Source organism: Puma concolor, chromosome B2 (assembly GCF_028749965.1).
Source record: "Puma concolor isolate L17-30 chromosome B2, mPumCon1.1.hap2, whole genome shotgun sequence".
Taxonomy (NCBI): domain Eukaryota; kingdom Metazoa; phylum Chordata; class Mammalia; order Carnivora; family Felidae; genus Puma; species Puma concolor.
Window position 1 is genome coordinate 3633661 of NC_141671.1, and position 22928 is coordinate 3656588.

The window sequence follows — 22928 nt, forward strand, 5'->3', positions numbered from 1 at the left end:
TGAATTTTCCTGATTTTTTATTTTGATTTGCTTTTTGATTTTGCACTCAGGAGAAGTGGAGAGTGGGACCTGCACAGGCAGGGAGGGGGGCAGGGGGGTATCCCACCCATCTGGAAAGTCCGGAACACCAAGGTCACCAGAGTTAGCCCCCCTTGAGGAAAGGGGACCGGGCTTTCCTACCGCCCTTGGAGGAAGTGAACAAGCCACTAGACTCCCCTGTGTAAACACTCTCATTTAGCCAAGTACAATTCTTTGGAGACACTGCCACTATTAGCCCAGTATTCACAGTATCAGAGCAGCGGTAAGTGTGCTCGGGAAGAGCACCTGGGGGGTGGCGAGGCGGGGCAGGGGGTGGGGAGGGAGCACCAGCACACTCCTAAACAGTGAGATCATTTATTGGGAAGTAGTGAAGGAGGAGGCATCCAAATGATACTCAGCATTACGGCTTGGAAATTGACTGAGTGCTGTGGCCCTTCGCTGAGCTGTTGCCCGGGAAACATATTGCCACGGCCATTTGATACACGAGGGGTACGTGTACAGGGATAGAAGGACCTCTGGGAATGGCAGGGGGACGCTCTAGCGTGGGTTATACGAGAGATGTTTAGGCTGGATGTTTAAATTATAGGTGTCACCATCTTCATATCAACGGACACAGGAGAAAAAAGAAGAGAGAGCGGAGAATGAGACCGGAGACATGCGAGTGACAGAACCATATACATCTATACACTTCGGAACTGAAAGTGTCCTTTTCGCTGGAGTAGACCCAGAAAAGCCCCGGACCTAAACTATGTCATCTTTACTTCTTCGTGTCTCTCCCAAGTCCTTCCTAGTTTTGTGCATGAAGTCAGAAGATGATTTGGAGTAAGCTCATCCGGGGAATAACCTTGCTTTCTCTTACTGGACCCGGAATTGTGGGGAACCTCTTTCTATTTGCGGGACATGTGTCCGCTTTTCTCACGGGACCCGAGAAAAAACCCATACACCTTATCCTCGCCCAACTGGCTTTTGCAAATACGATCATTATTTGTACCAAAGGGAGCAAAGATATCACCGTATCTTTTCATCTCAGAAATCGCCTAGGCACTGCTACTTGCAAAACTGTGTTTTATCTGGGGAGAGTGGCCCGTGGCCTGTCAATGTGCACCACCTGTCTCCTCAGCGTGGTCCAGGCCATCACCATCAGCCCCAGGACCTCCTCGTGGAGAAAGCTCAAGCCCCACACCGCGTGGCAAGTGCTCCCCTCTCTCCTCCTCTTCTGGATCTTGAATTCCCTGATAAGCTCCAACTTGCTCTCCTACATCACAGCCGCCCAGAGCGCGAACGGGTCCGGGATCACACCGTCTGGCTCCCACCCCTATTGCCATATGCTGCCCTCTGGGCTGATCGTCAGGTGGCTCTTCCTGACTCTCATGGCGCTGCGGGACATCATCTCCCAGAGCCTCATGGGCTGGAGCAGCGGGTACATGGCTTTCCGTCTGTGCAAGCATCGCCAGAGTGTGCTCCACCTGCGGAGCTCCAGATTCCAGAGAACTTCCAGCCCAGAGACGAGAGCTATGCGGAGTGCCCTCCTCCTCATGGCCTGCTTCCTTCTCTTTTATTGGGCAGACTTCATTTTCTCCTTCTGCATCGGCTCCTTCTTGACCAGTGACCACACGGTGTTAAATATGAAACTGTTTCTAACGCTCGGTTACGCCAGTCTCAGCCCCTTTGTGCTGATCAGCAGGGCCTCCCACCGGCCTCCCCGCCGGAGTGCCCCCCGAGATGTGGGGAAAGTACACCCTGCACCACCTCCTCCAGGAGCGGAGCGTTAGATTCGTGTTGGGGATCGCTTCTGCCTTCGTGCATCAGAGCATCAGATCACTCGAGGCTTCTACGAGCAGATTTACTTTTTGCTTTAAAGAGAGGCCCCGTACTGGGCAATCGGGGGCTTGTTCGGGTGTTGCAGGAAGTGGGAAAGAGTTCTTTCCAGCCTTCGGTTCCGCCAGCCCTGTCACGTGGCTCTGACGTTCTTGCCTGAGCAATTATTGCCGTTCCTTCAATATGTAGTCAGCACGCAAAGCACGGTGCACACACACACACACACACACGCACACACGCACACACACCCCCTCAGGGGCTGTGTTCCCCAAAGCCCTGGCCCCCAGTGCTGCACTACGTGTACGGCGTGTGTGTGTGTGTGTGTGAAAGTGAATAAAGGAAACCCCAGTTTAGAATGCAGCATGCCCCTCCTCCTCGCCAAGGAGGACCCCGCCGCGCCCGGAAACGACGCACTAACCACGCTTGCAGCCAAGGAGAGACCTCCGCGGCCTCAAACTCTCGTTCTTCTCCAGTGAACTTCTGTGCACATCAATCCTCCCCGGTTTGCTCCTAAAACCTGATGAAACCAGCCTGCCCCTTGTCTCTCCGGACGTGCCGCTGGTGTTCCCACAGTTTGCTGGTCCCGCGTTGTGATTCCTGGCTTTCCCCACATCAGCCCATTTTGCTAATAAAATCACCGGCCGTTTTGATTTTTGAGGTCGCCATCCCTTGGTGTCGGAGAAGTGGGATCCAGCGAAGACCCCTCACAGCTCCAGGGCTGGCGAGCAAACAGGTGCCAACACCCACCGAGCCCACTGAGCTCACTGCTTTCTCCCAAGCCTGGAGTGTGAGGTCAGTTTTCTCCTGCACTCCAGCTCTGCCCTCCTTGCATTTCGAGCTCTCCAGGCTTCAGGTGGAATCTACTTAAGAGCCTCGTCCTCTTGGTTTTTATAAAGGCGTCACTTTTCCCGATGAGTACTCTTGTTTCCGTTTTCTGGAGCTTCCTTCAGCCACCCGCCCTGTTCAAAAGGGGAGAAAACACATTGACTGCCGGTGTTTTACAACGGCTATCACAAGACAGGGTCCTCATAACTACGACATCTTAGCGAATCCAGAGGTCAGATCGGTTCCATCTACCTGGCCTCGGGGCCTGGCTCTTGTGCCTTTCTGGGGAAATGGGTGAACTTTTGAATAATGTGGAATCACAGAAACCACTCTGAGGAATGTTCCAACTGGATAAGATCACTTAAGAAGGGCACTTACAAGCAAAGGCTTCCAAATCCAGAAAACAGCTTCATTGCCAAAAAGCTGATAAAAAACGAAAGAGACATGGGGTCCCTGGGTGGCTCAGTGGGTTAAGCGGCCGGCTTCGGCTCAGGTCATGATCTCACCATTCATGGGTTCAAGCTCTGTGTCGGGCCTGGAGCCTCCTTCGGATTCTGTGTCTCCCTCTCTCTCTGCCCCTCCCCTGCTTGTGCTCTGTCTCTCTCCCTCAAAAATAAATAAATGTTAAAAAAATTTGTTGTTTTTTTAATATTAAATTTATTGTCAAATTGGTTTCCACACAACACCCAGTGCTCATCCTAAAGGTGCCCTCCTTCATGCCCCTCACCTACCCTCCCCTCCCTCCCACCCCCATCAACCCTCAGTGTATTCTCAGTAAAATTTTGTTTTTTAAATGAAAAAGATACAAGAGGTACCTACTGCTCTGCTGTCTGAACTGCACTGACAGGACCACGACCCAAAGTCGGCCAAATTAATCACCTTATAGACACCCCCACATCTGCTTCCCACGGTCGCACTTGGGCCCCTCCCAGAACTGACAGAACTGAGGGATTTTCTGGTAAATACGTTATTCGCTTCAACAATCAAGCTGAATCTCCGGTAGACAACAGCGTCTGCAGAGGGGATCCTGGAAGCCAGTGTTTGATTGGTAAATGGTAAAAAAAAAAAAAAAAAAAAAAGTAACTGAAGGTTAAAAAAATGGTTAAAAAATGGTAAATGAAGGTTAAAAAAAAATGGTTAAAAAAAAGTTCTTACCAGAAACAGCTTTTCTGAATCTCTGCCTATAGTGCCCAGTTGAAAAAGGAAAATAAAATTTCACGTTGTCCCTCCTTCCAAATCCAAACCCATTGGTTATTGCCTTCCTCATTCTTATTTTATGTTCTGAGGAGTTGTGGCTTCCCGCCTCTCTGCCTGAGACTTGTTGGCTCTTTCTTTGGCTACCTTTGGGAGTGGGTCTGGATCTCGGGAAGGTAGCATCCTGTGCAAACTCTTTGGGGCCCCCACTTACATTCAGAGGGGGTTATTCAATACTGCCAGAAATATTTACTGTTCGTTCAAGCTGAAGACTGACAGCATATTTAAAAGAATTTTCTTTTAAGTAGATCTGTGGCCGAAACGTTGGCCAGATTGGAAGCTGATGGTCAGAGCCCGATAGGAATTCTTGAAAGCCTCCCCCACCCCACATTAAAATTAGAACTATGTACCCAGAAAGAAGCAAATGGTGCATCCTGAGGCTGGAGATACGGATCTGTGATGTCATTTAAGTTACGACCCGGTTCTTTGACAAATTGAGAGCAATCGCCCTGATCTTACAACTCTTGTAAAATGAGAAACCGTTCTAGAGGCAGTTCAAGTTCTCTCCCCGTTCGTGCCTACCAGCCCAAACCTTCCTTATTTATCTCAAAAGGCTTATAACCTCTTCAAGAAATCTGATCTACATCATCCCCAATTCCCAAGACTGAAGGAAAACAGGGCCAGGCGGCAGGCCTTTTAAAAATACAAATGGCTGTGGGAGCCCCCTTGCCAAAAATCTACCCACAGCCGCCATGAGGTTACTTGTCAAGGACGAATACAAATCCTTGGTGTCCTCTCCACAAATATTAGTAGAAAAAGTGTCACCGCCATCTGAGCGGTTAACCTCAATTTATTCCATCTGTCAAAAGAGTTTGGATCCAGCCATTCGCTTATGAACTAGTGAGTTTTGCCTCGTTATACACGCCTCATGGCTTAAAACTTTAGAACGATAAGGTCTCCGCATCTATCTGTACATTCTTCATCTGTACGTATGTGGTGTTTTCTACCTCCAGATAGTACTAGCAAAATTAATTTGTAAAAGAGGATTAAGAAAAGCACTTAGCGAAATCATCAGAAATATAATAGAAACTTAACCTGGATGTTTTTTCAGTTCACATGATCTAGGATCAATCTATAATAAATAAAAGCTGTCTGAAGTTTGTGGATTTAACTAGAAGAGACGTTTTTAGAGTTGCCAGCAGTAAATAGAATACTTTTATTCTATCTGGGTTTACTACAAATCAAATAAGCTCATGTTTTCTCCGTTACAGAATTTGTCGGCAAGAAAAAGAACTTAAAAATGATGGTTAGCTGTTTAATGTCTTGTGAAATGTTCATAACTAAACCTAAACATAATTAAGAGCAAATGAATTAAGTAAATGTAAGGTAAAAGTACATAAGTTTTTCAGCAATATTTATGTCTATTAAAAAATCTTTTTGGTAACTTAAAACCTTAGATTTTCGCTAAGTTAAATGAGATGATAGTCATTAAACATCTAGATCATTTCCAAATAAGATAAAATACTGAAGCATTACTTATTGAACATAGGTTCATCTACCCATGGCTTCTCATTACAGAGAAACTAAAAGATATTTGGATATGTTGGTGCTACGTTGGAAAATTTTAAAAGGCATATGCTTCTAGAAATTATGAAACGTATTCATAAATTTCCCAATCTAAAGAATGCTGGTGTAATGGTTCGCAATTGCTTACTGTTTGGTTTTCACTAGAAATGAAGATTTCTAAAAGTTAAGCATTCTAACAATATATGTAATGAAAGCTACTAGAAATAGTTCAACATGGCAAGGAAAATATGATGTGGGTGTTTGCGTTTTGTGGGGTTTGTTTGTTTGTTTGTTTGGGGTTTTTGGGTTTGCTTTCTAGTTTTTTGTTTTGGGTAAGAATAGGAAGGAGGAATGAAGGTGCATTTTTGTTGAGAGAAATGAGTGTGCTTTTGTCCTAAAGTAAAGCCGGTTATGTCTGAATGGGAAAGAGAACAAGAGATGAACTAAAACGGACATAGAATGTTGTAGAAGGTTTATGAAAAAGGAATCTTGGGAAAGGAATTTTGCATGTGATCAAGCTGGATAAGATTGAATGAATTTGTTAAAGGGTTGTTTGTTTGTTTTTTCTTAGGCTTTCATAGTAACCGTGCACTGATGTAAAACTAGAACTTAATTTTCTTTCGTCTGTTAAGAAGACAAAGTTTATTGAACTATTGGTTTGCTCTTGGTAAGAGATCATAAAAGGTTTTTTTTTTTATCATTTAAAGTTATCTGCCTAGAAAATTCTATGTTTTGCCAAAATATTTTCCTGTGTTTAGCAGGTCTTTGATTACTTAGGAAAATAGAGCCTTCTCAATATTAGAAGAGCTGATTTTTGCTAACAACTGTGTAAGCCCCTGTATTTCCCTTTAAAATCTTTTGCTGACACTTGGATTAAATAGATAACAAAGTATTGCTTCACAGTGACCTATGATCCTATTTGATCAAGTGCTTTAAAATCTTTTTTGATACTTTTCTCAAACTTCCCCAAATCAAATTCTAAATGAATCTTTTGACCTGGAAGAAACTCTGAGATTATTTCCAGAGTTTTGATATTCTGACTCTTGATTTCAGCTCAGGTCACGATCTCATGATTCGTGGGATCGAGCTCCTGGACGGGCTCTGCACCGAGAGCTCGAAGCCTGCTTGGGATTCCCTCTCCCCCTCTCTCTCACTGCCCCTCCCCTTCCTACGATCCTGCTCTCTCTCTCTCTCAAAATAAATAAATAAGCTAAAGAAAAAAATGTTTTTAATGATTTTAAATGATTCTAGGGTCAGGCCACTGCCCAGATATCACACTCTGGAGGATGGGGAGCTGGCATCATAAACAGAAACCTACGGTACAGAAGTGGCCGCTAAAAATACTTGTCTTATCTGTGACAAACGCCAGAGGCTCTGCTGATTAACATATTAAAAATTGGTTTTCTTTAGTGAAATTTGTCCTTGTTAATTAATTAGGATATCAGAAATGTGGTCTTAGTAGGTAAATTAGTTGTGCCCAAGAACTGTGAATTAGATATTTAAGAGATAGCATCCAAAGATAATAAGAGTTAAAGGAGCCCTGTGGTCTGTTCTGGTTTTCCTGACTCTGATAGAAGTTTGGCTGAATTCTGCCTCTGAAAAATTATTGCATATGCCTCAGGCTAACTTTTCATGAAAAGTAGTTTTGGGGGGGTGCGGGCTGGGGATCAGGTTGGTGGTTGACAGAGGTGGAAGGTGGGGGTGGGCAAAATGGGTTAAGGAAGTTAAAAGGTACAAATTTCCAGCTATAAGATAAATGAGTCATGGGGATGTAATGTACAGAATAGCGACTATAGTTAATTCTTCATTGCATATATGGAAGTTGCTAAGAGAGGGAATCATCAAAGTACTTATCAAGGAAAAACACTGCACCTATGTATGGTAATGGATGTTCACTAGACTTATTGGGGTGGTCATTTTGCAATATACACAACTATTGAATCATTATGTTGCACACCTGAAATGAACTCACTGTTGTATGTCAATTATACCTGAGTTTTTTAAAGGTAGTTTTGGAGCTACACAAGCAAGAAAACAACAACAAAAACACAGGAACTTCGCTGAACTTACAGAACAGATCTGATGACTCTTTCCTGCTTGCTTCCCAATAGATGATCATATACGTGGAGAATTTCGTCGCAGATCTGCTATCATGACAGCTTAGCGCGTTGGGGAGAGTAGTTAACCACTCTCTCCTTTCTTGTGTAGCTGCCTACCAACATCTAGCAAAACATTCCAGGTTGAGTATCACCAGAGTGGTTTCGATAGCATCACAACAGTTCTTTATGGAAATAACCGCTTACCATTGAGGACACAACTCACTTTTCAAAACATACTTATTGGGCAGATGCTCAATAAGATCTGATGAGGGAAGCAAAGGCCGGCAGAAAGTAACCAAAAATGAATTATCTGACAACACATGGCCCACTGATGCGCATTGGAGACACGCAGAGCATGACATGCCTACAGCTTCTCATGACTCATGCTTTACTAGACAATAAAGGGTAACCCTATCTTGACAACTGCCACCCCTCCAAGATCCTGTAAATCTCACTTTCAACACACACCAAGTCCTTGGAGACTTACTTATCCCTCACCCCCACTAACTAAAAAGTATATAATCAGCCACTCCTCACAACCCCTGTGCAGCTCTTTCTGCCCACGGGTCCTGTCCCTGTGCTTTAATAAAAAGCAACTTTTTGCACCATGAGACGTCTTGACCATCATGCGGCCGACTGAATGGAGGCAGAGACCAAAGAATTGAATTAGGATGCTAGACCTGGGAAGAAAAATGATCCAAATCTTGAAAATAAGGCGAAAAGATTACAGAATATCCTTTCAAAATTATATTAGAGCATGTTCAACATGCCCACCTAAGGGGCAACCGATTTTCTTGGATATTGCTACTCTAGGGCTTAGACTCCGTAAAGTTAAATGTTATCCTGCAGAAGACTGATTAATTTCAAATGATTCTTGTCCAACAGAAATGCAACTAGTTTCTGTCTTTTGGAAAATAACCCCAAAGATTATACTTTTTGCTGTTCTGTGGGACATTAGCTAGTTTTTCACTCAATTTTGCAATATTATTTGAGCATTCTTTTTTTTCCCCACTGATAATGCATTTACCAGTCTCTTCTACTGTCACTTGAACTAGTTTACTATACTGTCCATTTCCTCATTAACAACCTAAATAAATCTCTGCCATTTAATCTCCATAGATACTTGAAGATTAGACTTTGACAGTCTCCAAGGTACTCCGGTGGCTTAGCAAAAGCTACGAAGTGTGAAAGTGTCCATTTTTATTATTATTATCTGGTGTTTTCCTGGATGGGACTTCCCTACGCTTCCCCAGGAAGACCACTCTATGACTGTACAATGTCCAGACGCGTGCAGGACACGTTTAGGAATCCAGATCTCAAGGGAGAGTTCTCTGGGCTCCGTTTCATTCCATGTACTATTTTCTGCAACCTGTTGTGGGTGGAACATACATGCGCTCAGGTTTGGGATAATCTTGACAGCTGGGAAAAATACTCCAAATTACCTAGTTCAATTTACCCTTTGGGGCAGAGTGAGGAGGTGTGATAAGATCCATGACCAGGTGGGCTTCTTGTTTCATGGGGGCGGGGGGGGGGGGGGGAGCCGCATATTTCTAAGTCAAAATCACTACCTGCTGCCTACCAACCTCGTGCACAGCAATCTGCTTATTCCTGCACTGTTGGTCTGCAGATTTCTGGTTTCTGGATGTCATCGTCGCTCCTCCTGTTCCAGGCCCAGACAGCTGGATAATATGGGGATGCCAGGTTCTGCTTCTCGGGTGACCAGAGCTGCTCAACCTGCCATGGTTGTTGGTTCATCAGGGTAAAGTGGGGGCGGGGGGGTACTAGAGGTGATGCTGTCTTCAGAAATCAGAAATCAGCGTCTCATTGTTCCCCGAAGCTGGAATTTTCTTCTGGCAGGAAATGTCTCACTTCTGAGTTCCCTCTAATGGAGTTCAGGGCTCGTCACAGCAGGCAAGTTGCTCAGCACTTTCTAAGTATGTGCCGGGGTCTCCCCAGGAGCCATCGTCTTTAGAGCAAAGTGGGAAGGGGGGTGCAGGAAGGGCAGGGTGGGGCTAAAGAGAGAAGCTAAGTCACCGCAGCACAACAGACTCGGTCTGCAAACCCTTCTTCACATTGTTCTGTTTCAAAAGCGCGAAGGAGAACCGGGAGGATACTTGCTATCGAACAAATTCAAACACATCGAAGATGGTGGGACGTGGTCCCCAAGGGCCTAGGGAGGCAGGAAAGGGTCTCTCCGGAGGGAGGCCGCCTCTGGGCGGAAAACGATGCTCCAGGTGAGGATCGAACTCACAACCTCGGCATCACCCGCACACATACTGCTGTATAAGTACCGCGCGCTAACCGATTGCGCCACTGGAGCACCTGCTCCCCACTTCCGGTCGCTAGCTACACGGCCTACGCAGGGGCGTCCGCCGGCGGGAAGCGAGCCCAGCCCGCGCGTCCCCCGCTGTCCCCGCGCGCCCAGGCGGAGCGGGTTCCTCTGCCACCCCGCCCGGGGCCCGAAGGCGCGGAGGGCGCTCTGCTCGCGGAAACGGCGGCGGCTGCTTCCAGGGACACACAGGTGCACGCGCTCGGGCGACCCCGACGGGCCCCCCAGGACCGCGCTCCACGCGCAGGGCTGGCGGGGGGCGGGGGGCGGGGGGGGGAGGCGCACCTTCCCCCCCCCCCCCCCCCCCCGCGGTGTCCCAGCACCTGGTGGACACCCGAGGATGCTCGCGGCCGCCAGAGGGCGCGTGCGGGGCTGCCCGCTGCAGCCGAGTGACCCGCGACCTGTCGCCGGAGTCCGCAGCTCCTCCCACCCCCGGCATCCCTCCCCGGGACAGGACATGGGAACTGCCCGGGACAAACAGCCGGAACAGGTCCGAGATCGGCTCCCCCAAGTTCCCGGTGTCCCGATGCCACGTTCAACTAGGTTTTCAAAATATCTAACTGCGTGAAAGACCTCAGAGCTAGGAGAGTTGTGAGAAGGTGTGTGTCTTTACGTTTACCCGGAGTGCGGGGTCTTTCTTGGGGGTGGGTGACGTGGGAGACAGATTATGTAGAGCTAGCCGGCCGTTTCTATCCCCGACACTTTCTTCTTCTTTTTTTTAAATTACCACTTGTCATGTACATGCGTATATGATATGTCAAAACAAAAACTGTACTGTAAGATAGAAAAATGTTGAGTCATATGTGAAAGGTACTATGTGTTTAAAGAGGCAAAAGAGCCCCTGAAGTCTTCTGGAAGCTTATAAATACCACTTGCCCCTAAAGGTGTCTTCCAACTCAGATAAAAGATGACCACGGAACTTAAGAGCACTAAGTAATGTCCCACTGTCTTCCACAAGACGGATAAAGGGCATCTGGGCACCCGAGGAAAAGTCTAGTGTACTGAAGCTACTAACTCAAAGGATTATTTTTTAGAGCTACATAGACCCTGAGAAAATCCTAAGCTTTTCTCACGTGGGAAATGTGTAGGAGACTCAGCCTTGGTCCATCTTTTCTCAGACTAACCTAAGTCAGCCTCGTGCACTAAGGTGTCCACTGGAGGTCATGAATTAACCTCTCCTAAGGCATCTAGAATGGAACTATTTGGGTGCCACCCTTTGAGAAAAAGGTGACTGGTGGTCATCTGTTTTCTATAGATTAGATCAGCTCAGGTATAGATCTCTGGTTGGGAAAGGTTTGGAATCTGTGTGTGGACCCCACCCCATGGTACTGAACTGCACTCAAGAATCACACTCCCTGGGGCCATTGAGCCAAGAAAATGTGTTGCCCTTTCCAATGGAGCTCCCACCAACCTTGAAACTTAAAGACCTTGCCATGTCTACTCTCCCTAAGTCTCAGGATTGGGTCTCCAAGTGCACGTGGTTGTCAAAAGCGATCTTTACCTTGTCGAATTACATCTGATTTCCCGCCACAAATATCCCTTCTTTCCCCAGCCACTGGCATGAGCAGACTATCCTCTTAATTGTACAACAGACTCATACAAAAACCTATAGTTCTGAGCTAGAAATGTATTGCACACTCGACAAAATTCCTACTGAATTTTTAAACATTTTGGTATAGTGTATACCTAACAGGAAAGGTCAGCTGAGTGAACGTGACGAATCCCTCCACCCCGAGGAGGAGTCTTCTGTTCCTGGATCATTCATTTGTTCCAAAAATATTTATGTAGCACCTGCCTCTGACAGACAGTATATCAGGGCTCAGAACACTGAAATGAATAGAATGGACAAGATAGTCCTGGCCTTCCCAGAATTTGCATTTTAAAAGCTTCCAGAGAGGTTCTTAGCAGCCCTCTGCGTCGTCCTCTCCTTATTCTTTATATTTACTTACTCATTAATTCCTTCATCAACAAACTTGCCGAGTGTCCACCATTGGCCAAGCAGCGTGCTAGTCAGTAGGGGCAGGGACCAAAGGTGTCACGTGGGCTAACAGTATTCTGATGAAGGATGGAAGTGGGCAGTCTGACCAGTGCACCCTTAACACAAAACTGTTTTCCACTTTTATCTCCCCAGGTATCTCCCTGATTATCCTGTAATCTCTCTCACATCCCCTTCAGTCTTGTACAGGAACCTTCAGTCTTGTACAGGAATGCAGTGTTCCTTCCTAGTTAGTATTAGAAGTTAGAACGAAGGACACAAGCCATAACTTTTGAGGTACACGAGTGCCGAGGAAAACAAAGACATGGCTGGGTGGAGAGGTGTGGGAAATGGTTTTTTTTTTTTTTTAATAACCTCTATACTCAAGATGGGGCTCGAACTCACAACCCCAAGATCAAGAGCCACATGCTCCACAATGGAGCCAACCAGGCGCCCTGGGAAATGATATAGGTTTGTGGTTTTTTTAATGTTTTATTGATTTGGGGGAGAGAAAGCATGGGCAGGGGAGGGGCAGAGAGAGGGGGACAGAGGATCTGAAGCGGGCTCTGTGGATGCGGGGCTCAAATTCACAAACTGTGAGATCGTGACTGGAGTCAGAGTCGGATGCTTAACCGACTGAGCCAACCGGGGGCCCCTGCTATGTTTTTTTGTTTTTTGTTTTTTTAAACAGAGACAGCAGGGAGGAAGGTAGAGTTCACATACTTAGGATGTCACCGAGTGTCCCTACCAAGGGGGACACAGGAGAGGACCGCGAGCTTCTACTCTTGAAGAGGTTAGGCTGTCACAGGATTAAAGCTGAAACAGAACGATTAAAAGAAGAAATAAGAGAAAAGGTAAGCCGGGACCGTCAGCAGGAAGACAGGGGACAAGAGGCGACGACCGTGCCAGGGAAAGCTGAGCATCAGAAAAAAACTTGACTTCTCTCGACATCACCGAGGAACGGATTTGGCGTCTGCTATTTTTTTTTCCCCCTTTCTGTCAACAGGTATTGGCTGAGATATTCTTGCATGTAAAGCACTGGGCCGAGTGTGACGGGAGGTTAAGTCGGGGCTCTTGTCCTCCGGGGACTTCCAGCCCAGGGACACCCAGAAAAAGCGTAGTAACAACGCAAGGCTGCGAGGGCCCGTGCAGGGTTCCAGCGAGGGGAAGGCTCTCGGCCCTGACGGCCAGGGCACAGAGACAGGAGGGGACAGGGCCGGGAGGGAGGAGGCAGAATTCTGCAAGCCGAGAGGAGATGGGACTTGGATGGCAGTTTAAGGATGGGGAGAAACCCCAAAGGAAGTGAGAAAATCTAGCTCGGGTGCCTTCCCCTCACGTTTTTGCAGTCAGCACCCTTTTGTGTGAAGTGTGGGATAGGCCTTACCCGCGTCCTCATCCTGGTGGGCACCTTCGCGGGCTCGGCCCTGCTGTGGTGGGCCTTCAACCTCTCCACCTGGGTGAGGGTAGAGGTCCCGGGCACTGCCCCCGCCCGTTCAGCGGCCTCTTGGCCATCTGCAGCGGTGACGTCACGGGCCGGATTCCTTCATCAGGATCGAGTAAGTTCTGCCCTCGAAAGGGAGGGCCCCACACCGATCCCATCCTTCCCAGGAATTGTCGGCCCCTCTTTCCACCCCATGGGGGCCCGGTGGGGCGTCAGGCCTCTGGGGGGGACACCAGCCCAGCTGGAATCACCGTTCTGGAATCACCATTCGAGAATCGGTATTCTAGATCTTTTTGCAGCTCCCTCCGCTTCCCACCAGTTGCCCTAGGCTCCCACCTTGAAGTCTGTGCCCTGCTTCTTTAGCATTCTAGGGACTCAGACCGAGGAAGGAAGGGCACCCTAGAGGGAGCTGCTGGCCTTTCTCCCCTCTCCCTTCCTAATTCAGACCACTTCACATTTGGTCGGATTTTCGTGATCGTCGCCCTTCTGTCCTTCTTCCCGAGCTTTATCCTCCTGGCCTTCCCTCAGCCCCTTCCCGGCACCAGAAACACTGCTTTCTCTTCACAGTCACCTTCTTCCTCCTAGGTAGGGGATAGGAGGGCGAGGACCCCCTGATGCACCTGGTACCGGGCCGGGGTGGTGGTCCTCTGGGCAGAGCCCCTCGGAAGCGGGTCGGGGACGACTGAGGAGAAAGCGAATCCAATGCAAATGAACCGGAGGAAACAGGGTCGGGGAGGTAGGGTGACGTAGCCCCTAAGGGACTGAGCCCTCAGGCCGTAAACTAAGCTGACCGCACAGGTCGTCTTTGCCTTTCTTTCCTCGCAGGGACCCGTGTGTTCCTTGGGTTATTGCTGCACAGTCTATACATCCGGAAACCAAGGGGCTCACACGAGGAAGCGAACATCACCTTTCTCTACCTCTCCTTGATCCTTTCGCTCAGGGCCACACTGTTTTTCTTATCCGGTGAACATTCTCGGGGCTCTGCAAGTCCTGGGGGTAGATCCTGAATGCAGAGCAATCACCTGTGGGGCTCAGCCCTTCCCCTCAAGTGCTGCTGGTTCTGGGCGGGGATTGGAGCAGTGGTTCTGGGCCTGGATTGGGTGCCGTGAGTGGTTCTGAGCCCGGATTGGGCGCAGTGGTTGTGGGCTGGGATTGGGTGCAGTGGTTCTGGGCCCGGATTGGGCGCAGTGGTTGTGGGCTGGGATTGGGTGCAGTGGTTCTGAGCCTGGATTGGGTGCCGTGAGTGGTTCTGAGCCTGGATTGGGCGCAGTGGTTGTGGGCTGGGATTGGGTGCAGTGGTTCTGGGCCCGGATTGGGCGCAGTGGTTGTGGGCTGGGATTGGGTGCAGTGGTTCTGGGCCCGGATTGGGTGCCGTGAGTGGTTCTGAGCCTGGATTGGGTGCCATGAGTGGTTCTGGGCCTGGATTGGGCGCAGTGGTTGTGGGCTGGGATTGGGTGCAGTGGTTCTGGGCCTGGATTGGGTGCCGTGAGTGGTTCTGAGCCTGGATTGGGTGCCATGAGTGGTTCTGGGCCTGGATTGGGCGCAGTGGTTGTGGGCTGGGATTGGGTGCAGTGGTTCTGGGCCCGGATTGGGTGCCGTGAGTGGTTCTGAGCCTGGATTGGGTGCCATGAGTGGTTCTGGGCCTGGATTGGGCGCAGTGGTTGTGGGCTGGGATTGGGTGCAGTGGTTCTGGGCCCGGATTGGGTGCCGTGAGTGGTTCTGAGCCTGGATTGGGTGCCATGAGTGGTTCTGGGCCTGGATTGGGCGCAGTGGTTGTGGGCTGGGATTGGGTGCAGTGGTTCTGGGCCCGGATTGGGCGCAGTGGTTGTGGGCTGGGATTGGGTGCAGTGGTTCTGGGCCTGGATTGGGTGCCGTGAGTGGTTCTGAGCCTGGATTGGGTGCCATGAGTGGTTCTGGGCCTGGATTGGGCGCAGTGGTTGTGGGCTGGGATTGGGTGCAGTGGTTCTGGGCCCGGATTGGGCGCAGTGGTTGTGCGCTGGGATTGGGTGCAGTGGTTCTGGGCCCGGATTGGGTGCCGCGAGTGGTTGTGGGCCTGGATTGGGCACAGTGGCATGTCGCCCGCCCACCGCGGCTGCTCCTACTGTATAAAGTCAGAGTTTGCCTTCACCGAAGCCACAGAATCCACTCTCCTGAATCGTCGGTGAGAACCATGTCTTGGAGATCAGAGAAGATTTGGAAGACGGATTCTAGCAGGACGAGGGGCAGGTGGGGGGGAGACGGGATGGACACAGTAGTCCGCTCCCTGCACCACGCTCCCATTGGTCAAACCTGCTTTGAAAAATGGTTCATCGTTAAACCTCCTGACGTGTATCAGGTAGCGTGGCGTTCCAGCTTCAAAACCGTCGTCCTTTCCTCGGGAATTCCCTGTTTCTGCAGCTTCCGCCACTTGTTGGCTCCGGTGTGTTTTACGGAAGCCGATGCAAGTGGAACCCAAGCAAACACCAGTGGCCGATGAGGCCCCGCAACAGCCGTAGAGGAAACTGGGTAAACTGGGCTGGCCTGACCTCGGTGGCGGCAAGAAGGCTAACGGTAAGAGACACATCGCGTCCAGCCTGTAACGCAAGGCTTCCCGGCGACACACACTCGTGTTTCATTACCGCGTGAGACCAGAAGGAGTTGGCCTGTGACTAACCCGTGTTCAGATACGGGCTAGGATTCCAGGAGTTTAAGTTTTCGCAAGAGGGAAGACCCAGGTGGGGTCCCGGCAGGGATGAGTCTGCTTCGGCTGTTGGGGATTTGAAATGAGAACCTTCTCCTCACCCTGAAGATTCCTGAGGCCCAGCCACCCGCACACGCCGTTCCCGGTCTCCCGGAAGTCGTCTCCTAAAGGTAACAAAGCTCGTTCCCCATCTGCGAGGCCCAAGTGTTGGCAAAAACTTCTCTGCCCTCTGGAAATTTCACGAGTGGAATCTCTTCACCGTTGTATTATTCAGGACTCTTTCTGGTGCCGGGAACGAAACCAGATCTAAACTACCTTAAACAATGAAAATCATTGGAAACACGCATGAGTAGCTCCTAGACTCAAAGAAAGCTCTGGTAGAATCCAGGCTACACAAGAGATTTGGGCGGGGGTGGGGGGGAGGACAGCTAGAATCCGAAGCAGGCTCCAGGCGCCCAGCTGTCAGCACGGAGCCATGATCTGATGTAGGTGAACGTAAGGAATAGAGCTCTCAGCTCTCAAAAATGCCTTAAAGGCTATTGATTTCATTTTATGTCAAACCCAGGGACGGAGCTGACTCCCGCGTGGGCACCCCACCGCCAATCCCACGGCCCCCACGCCTCCTTTCCAGCAGAAACATGTTTTCCTTCACATGACAACATCCCCTCCACCTCCTCGGCTTTGGAGGAGACAGACCCCCCACTCCCGGCTCCAGAAGAAGAATTAGGATTGACCTAATCAATCACAGTGGGCCTGCCCCGGGGAATAATTCCCGCCAGTTATGCACATCTAGCCGGAAATCTACCGGGAGCAGACAGGAGACGTCGTCCTCCACAAGAGACAGAGGAAAGAGGCCTGTCTGGGTTTTTGTCTTGTTTTGTTTTGTTTTGTTTTCCTTCCGGACTTTAAAGCTCGTGAGAGTGTGAGGAACTGCAGGGAAACCGGCCGGAGCGTGAGATCCATCTGTTGAGACGGGACGGGGTGCAACGATTTTTTAAAAGTCTGGGTCCCGAGGACATCGTGGAGCCGCTGAATTAACCACGCGCTGGGCTTCCTCACCCTCTGGGCTTGTTGCGTGTGGCAAAGAATCCACTTCGTTTGGGCCGTTGAATGTCGTGGTTTCACCCGCTGTGGATCCATTGCCGAAGGTTTCCTGTTACTGGGGCGGCATCTTTAGAGGTCGCTGTCATGGACGCTGTGTGTCAGCATTCAGTTCTAAACCCTCCCGGTCGCCGGCATCGGGACAAACTCCAAAGCAACCACACAGGTGCCACGAAAAATGCCAGGCCCGTGTGCCTTTGGTTCGCTCAGCTTTCTCTTCCGTCCCATCAGGCTAGACACTCTCTTCGCTTAGGAAGCTTCTCGGCCACTGGCTCCAGCCCAGCCCTACTGTGCGTCACTAGCTTTAGACCTGCTGGGCCTGCCCAGCCCCGGCAGCCTCACAGCCGAACTCAGGAAACCGGACCCGCAGCGCTGTGCCCAGAACTCCTCGGGGCTTCCACCGAAACCTCCGGGTTAGGAGAGCGTGGATTCACACGCCTGCACGCAGGCCTTGCTCTCCCTCAGTTCTTCAGGCACAGACGTTCACTGGGGAACTCAGTTATTGCTGACCCTGAGGGTGCTGCCCTCAAGGGACACGCAATTCAGTGAGCGACACCCCCCCCCCCCCCCGCCCCCGGGCAAACGGCCCGTGGGCAACACAGCGCCATCTAGGGGAGCCCCGGGCGCTCTGCGCCGACGACAGCGGGAAGGCACAAAGCCCAAACTGGGTAAGAAGGAGTCTGACCCGGTTGGCGGTGTTTCCCACCGCCTGCGGTCACGCTGGTCCCCGACCCCCGGCTTCCCGCAGCTCTCCAACAGCTAGGCCGCAACACCTCCATCATTTGGGGTTGGCAGGGGCTCGGCCACGAGGTCAGTGCCCTGAGCCGCCCGGACACCGAACTAATGAGTCCTCGAGGTAGACCGCGAATCCGGAAAGGGGCCGAGTGCACGCGAGCGACACCCAGAAGCCGGGGGACGGAGGAATGCGAGCACCTGGGGAAGACTAATTACTGATGCTTGAACGGCCGCCTCCGCCGGCGGGGCCAGTGGCGCAATGGATAACGCGTCTGACTACGGATCAGAAGATTCCAGGTTCGACTCCTGGCTGGCTCGGCGGCCCCCGTCCTTTTGGGGGCAGAGGGGGCGGTGGGGCTTACCACGTGCAGGGGCTGTTTTATTATGAGGAGTTGCATTAGAACTCTGGTTCCGTCCCCACACCCCTGAGGACGGAGGGAAGACGTACGAAGCAGGCCAGAGTCTGGCACAAATGGACTAATGACATCTTCGACACCAGCCCATTTTGCATGAAACCGTCTCCGGTTTGGGGACGCTCGCCCCTTTGTTACCGCTCCGAATCCTCTGACAATCCTGCTCCGTTTCCTCCGGTGCGGGGCCGTCGGAATCCACACCGCAACAATCCACAGCGACTTCATCCCGGATGGAGGAGAGAAGCTGGAGGGCGAGGACAGAACGCACGGGAATCATCCACCAGCCCCCCCCCCCCCCTCCACCCCGAGAGAGAAACAGCTGGGAGACGATGAGCCCTTCTCACGGTGACAGGGAAGACCTAGACCATGTGGCTACCCAGTGGCAGGGTACGGGGCTGGGCTCAGCTGGGCGGCCTGGGGGCCCAGACGCAGCGGGGCTCCCCCGCCCCCGCAGGTGCAGAGCAGCCGCCCCACGTGGCGCAGTGCGCGCCCTGCGCATCGCGCCCCTCCAGCCCCGGGCCTCCAAAGTGACAGGTCCCTGTGGCCGCTGCTGCTGCAGGGCTCGTCCCCACTGCGGGGGCGGGGGGGGGGGGGGGTTGGTCACCGACGCACACGCGAGCGGGCCAGCCGACAGAATGGCAGAGAGAGGATCCCGGCCAGTAAAGGGACGGACTTTCTATCCTACTTCGAGACCAACGCTGGAGGAGCGCAGGGGGCAGCGGAGAGAATTCGGGCGACAGAAAAGAGAACAGAAGGGCCTGGGCTGAGCGGCTCCTTCCATCCTGGCGGCCCAAACTTTGTCTTTAAACTTTTGGGAGCGGAGAAACGTTCCTGGAGTCCAAACTCAGGTGCCCCCAGCACTGGTCGCCGCTCCAGTGACAACCACTATTAACAGCGCCGATGTGTCTCCCACGGGCAAGTGTGTAGGGATTTGCACCCGCATTGGCTTCCTACTCGCAAACCCCGCGGTCTCAGACCTCCCTCTGTACGTCCGCTTCGCTCTGCGCTGGAAATCCCTCACGAGGTCATCGCTCTCCAGATGACCCAGATCACCAGCGAGGAACCGACGTGAGCGGCTCGTGTGACTCGAAGAAAATAGGACTTGAAGGACTTGAAGAAAACGAACCTGAATCAGACCTCTCCAGGTAGGGGACCCTGCAGTGGGAAAGTTCCCATGTCCTCTGCCTCCTGCGATGACCCCACTTACAACTCAACCCACCCTGTCCCCCCCCCCCCCAGCCTGGCCTGTGTCTAGACCCACTTCCTGCTGTGACGCGGTACCCGGGTGACCCTCCCAGACCCGCCGAAAACAAAACTTCTTCCTCTCCCAGACCGTCAGGTTGACTAATGGCAAACAGGTACCTCCGGCCCCTTTGCTGCTGGATTCCTGCCCCGTTCCCGGGGTGCACCCCACCTTTGTGTCCAAAATGGAAGCATTTTCATTCTCTTGAAATTGGCTTCAGCCTCTGATTGCAGTCCCAAACCTGCTCTTTGTGAAGGGGACCGTGGGGGTAACACATCTTCCTAACGTCTCTGTTGACTGGATTCATTTTGTTCTTAAAACAGCGATGTCGATTGACATCTTGCACACGGGAAAATAAAGTCACGTTGAACCCCCACGTTGGGGTCTTCCGACGGGGAGAGGAAAGTCCCACCGATCACCCTGCTGGACCAATTCCTTGCCTCGGACCTCAAAACCGAGGCCCAATTCCTCCTCCGATGTCTGCATTACGGAATGCCTTTTCTCCACGCACAGGGCAGTGGTTCCTTGGGACCTCTCCATAGAATTCAATATGAGATCAGATTCGAAAGAGTTTCACACCCAAGGGCCTTGGGGTCAATGCCATCTAGCATCTAGGGACGCACTCTGACCAACCCCCCCCCCCCAACAGCATGCAGTAGGCCCTCAAATGAAGATTTGCCGGATGAGTAAAGGTGTCCAACTCCAACAGAGTTACTGGAGAGTACTTCTGGCTAGACCCTCACGATAATGCCCTGACCTCCCGGCCTCCCGGCCTTCGCGCTCAGTTTAGTGCTGCCCCCTGTTGGAATGTTACTGAAATGCAAATTCAGACACAGCCCAGACTAAATTCATTTACCAGCAAACTTAGCTACAGAGACTGTCCAAATGCTTTATCCTGACATCCAAAGCCATTCGTGAGGAGGGCTGGCCCGTCGAACACCTTCACTCCTGGAATTTTTTCCCGTGCACGCTCGAGCAAAAGTAAGTCCTTCCTAATTTGCCTTCAAACCCTGTTGTTTCATTCTTCAGGGACTTGGCAGATTCTCTCGGGTTAAAGCAGACGAACGGCTTCTCATCCTCAAAACAGTTGTGAGCACCTCCTTGAGTGGAGGTGCACAGAGAAAGAGAACAACGAATTGAGAAAGCTCAGATTTTTCTTGCCCTTCTGGCCTGATTTGACAGGCAGTGCCCGGAAAGAAGCACAGATTTTCTTCCGAATGGAAGAAAACCCAGCTTCGGATCAAAGCCTTAGATCCGGTTTCGGGGGGGGGGGGGGAGGCAATGACAGCGGTAGATCCCAGACCGCCACACTCAGATTCCCACTGAGGGCGTCACAGTCACAACCTGAGTAGTAACCGCTACATGATCACGGCCGGCCACTGGCAAAAGCCGGTCACTTCCATTTCTTACAAATTAATCGTGGCAACTGCCTCTTCCTTAAGCCACTAAGAGCTCCAAAAGGGGTGCTTGGAGCTGTGATTGCCCAGCAGAAAGGAGTATTCAAAAACGCCACGGGTGACGCGTTCTTGCCTCCTTTCGGCTGTGCGCAATTATCTCGTCCGTTCCGGGAAACCAGAGGGCCCCCCAGCGAGCATGTGGCCTCAGTTTAAGAATGGTTCCTCCTTGAATTGACCCTATGAAGGAGTACAAGACAGAGGGAAACTGTCCCCTCCATGTCACCAATGTCTGAACAGGCGATATCCGGGACCAGCATCGTCCTAGACACCGCCAGGATCTAGACCGTCAACTTTTCAAGAAGCCCTTACCCTAGAGGAAGTATGGGAAATGTAACAGCAATTTCACATACTTTCCGGTACAGAATTAAAAAAAAAAAAAGATGAAGAGAGAGACGGGTGGGGCACTGATGCAGTTAGAGAGGTCGGGGAAGGGCTCTCTAAGGCCGCGACATTTGAGTAATGGTCTCCGTGGTGCAAAAGAGTCAAGTCTGGACACAGAAGAATTGAGAGGCTGACAGCTGGGGTGGGGACCTCTCTGGCCCTTGTTGCCAGAACCTCATGCGGGGCTCTTGGTGTATCTAAGGCTTCGGCTCAAGGTGAAGAAGAGGAAAGGCCGTCAGCGTGGGATGAGATGCAGGGACGTCCCACGGGCCAGCCCCCTAGGAGTCATGACCTTCCCGAACTCACCCTTGCTGGAACCCTCACTAGATCTGACACCTGCTGGGGAAGCAATTGCCCTACAGGATTTTCTGCTGGGCATTTACTGTGTGACTGGGTCAACCTGCCGCTGACTGGGTCCCTTGACAGATAGCTGTCTTGGGGCACAGAGGTGGCCTTGGAAAAGGTTCTCATTGGTTCTGTTTGTGACCTAGCAGGCGACCCCCAGGAATTCGCCCTGGGTGTCATTAAAACGTGGGAGCACAACGGCAGGGGTGAGGCCCAGGCACCTTTAACCGCCTGTTCCCGACGTGCCTGCGGGCGTTTTCTCTGACAACTCTGGGTCACAGCCTTCGTTCCCGTCACTCTGATCTCAGGGCCGCCCGGTGCAGAGGCCTCCGATCCACACTCGCCTCCATCTGACATCGGGCGTCATCCTTCTCCCTTTCCTTCCCGGGCTAAATAAACCTTCACGCAAATCTCAATCGCGGGGAGCAGGGGTCCCTTCCCGCCACCCCCGAAATCCCTTTCTTCGGGCCCGGAGAACCAGGAGTGGCCGTCGGCGCATCCCCGGGCTCGGACGCCCCTCGCGGCCCGCCTGCGACCGCCTTCCGTCCCGCGGATCGCGGCCGGTCGGGCTTCTTCCCCTCCCCGTCCCGTCTGCGCCGAGAAAGAAGAAACAAAAAATCCAGAGTCCGTTATTACCTCCGTTTGAACTTGCCGTGCAGGTCAGAAGCCCCGCGGTTGCCCCGGGGCGTGGAGGTCGCCGCCGCCGGCAGGGGGAGGACGGCGCGGGAGGGGGGGGAGAGGGCGGGCTCGCGTCCCCCCAGCCCCGTCTCGGGCGCAGTGCGGCTGCGGGGACCCCGCTGTCCCCGCCCGGCCGCCCCGAGGCACTTCGTCGTTCACTCCAGTAATGAAACAGGCCTCGCCCTCCCCCCAGGGCGTTCCTACGGCCGCGCCTGCGCTCCCCTCCCCCATTCCCTCCACCTCCCCCCGGTACCCTCCGCGCCCGCATCCCCCCAGGAGCAGTTTGGCGCCTACGCTCCGCGGCAGTTGTGCTTCTCCGCCCTTCCGTGGGGCACATTCGGGGTCTGGCTGTTCGTCTGCAGTACCGACCGGGACCGCCAGGCGGCGCACGCTTACCCGGGCAAAGGCGCATCCCGGAACAGAGGAGAGGCGCCCCCACGCGGGGTTTCCGTGGTGTAGCGGTCATCACGCTCGCCTCACACGCGAGAGGTCCCCGGTTCGAGACCGGGCGGGAACAGCGTGCGCCTTTTTGCCTCCGCGACCCGGGGCCATCCCGCCGCCCCCTCCGGAGGCCGCCTCGGCGCGGGGGTGTGGGGGTCCCGTCCCGGG

At 52.0% G+C, this 22928-nt stretch overlaps 3 non-coding genes and 1 pseudogene across 3 annotated transcripts; 3 read left to right on the forward strand and 1 right to left on the reverse strand.

The window, feature by feature from the left end:
• Positions 1 to 851: 851 nt before the first annotated feature.
• LOC147580647 (vomeronasal type-1 receptor 4-like) lies at positions 852 to 22778 on the forward strand (annotated as a pseudogene).
• TRNAI-UAU (transfer RNA isoleucine (anticodon UAU)) lies at positions 9768 to 9861 on the reverse strand. Its single transcript has 2 exons — positions 9824 to 9861; positions 9768 to 9803 (listed from the first exon to the last, which is right to left on the reverse strand). It is a non-coding gene; the product is annotated as a tRNA-Ile (tRNA).
• Positions 18048 to 18120, forward strand: TRNAR-ACG (transfer RNA arginine (anticodon ACG)). The gene has a single exon. It is a non-coding gene; the product is annotated as a tRNA-Arg (tRNA).
• TRNAV-CAC (transfer RNA valine (anticodon CAC)) lies at positions 22764 to 22836 on the forward strand. The gene has a single exon. It is a non-coding gene; the product is annotated as a tRNA-Val (tRNA).
• Positions 22837 to 22928: the final 92 nt, after the last annotated feature.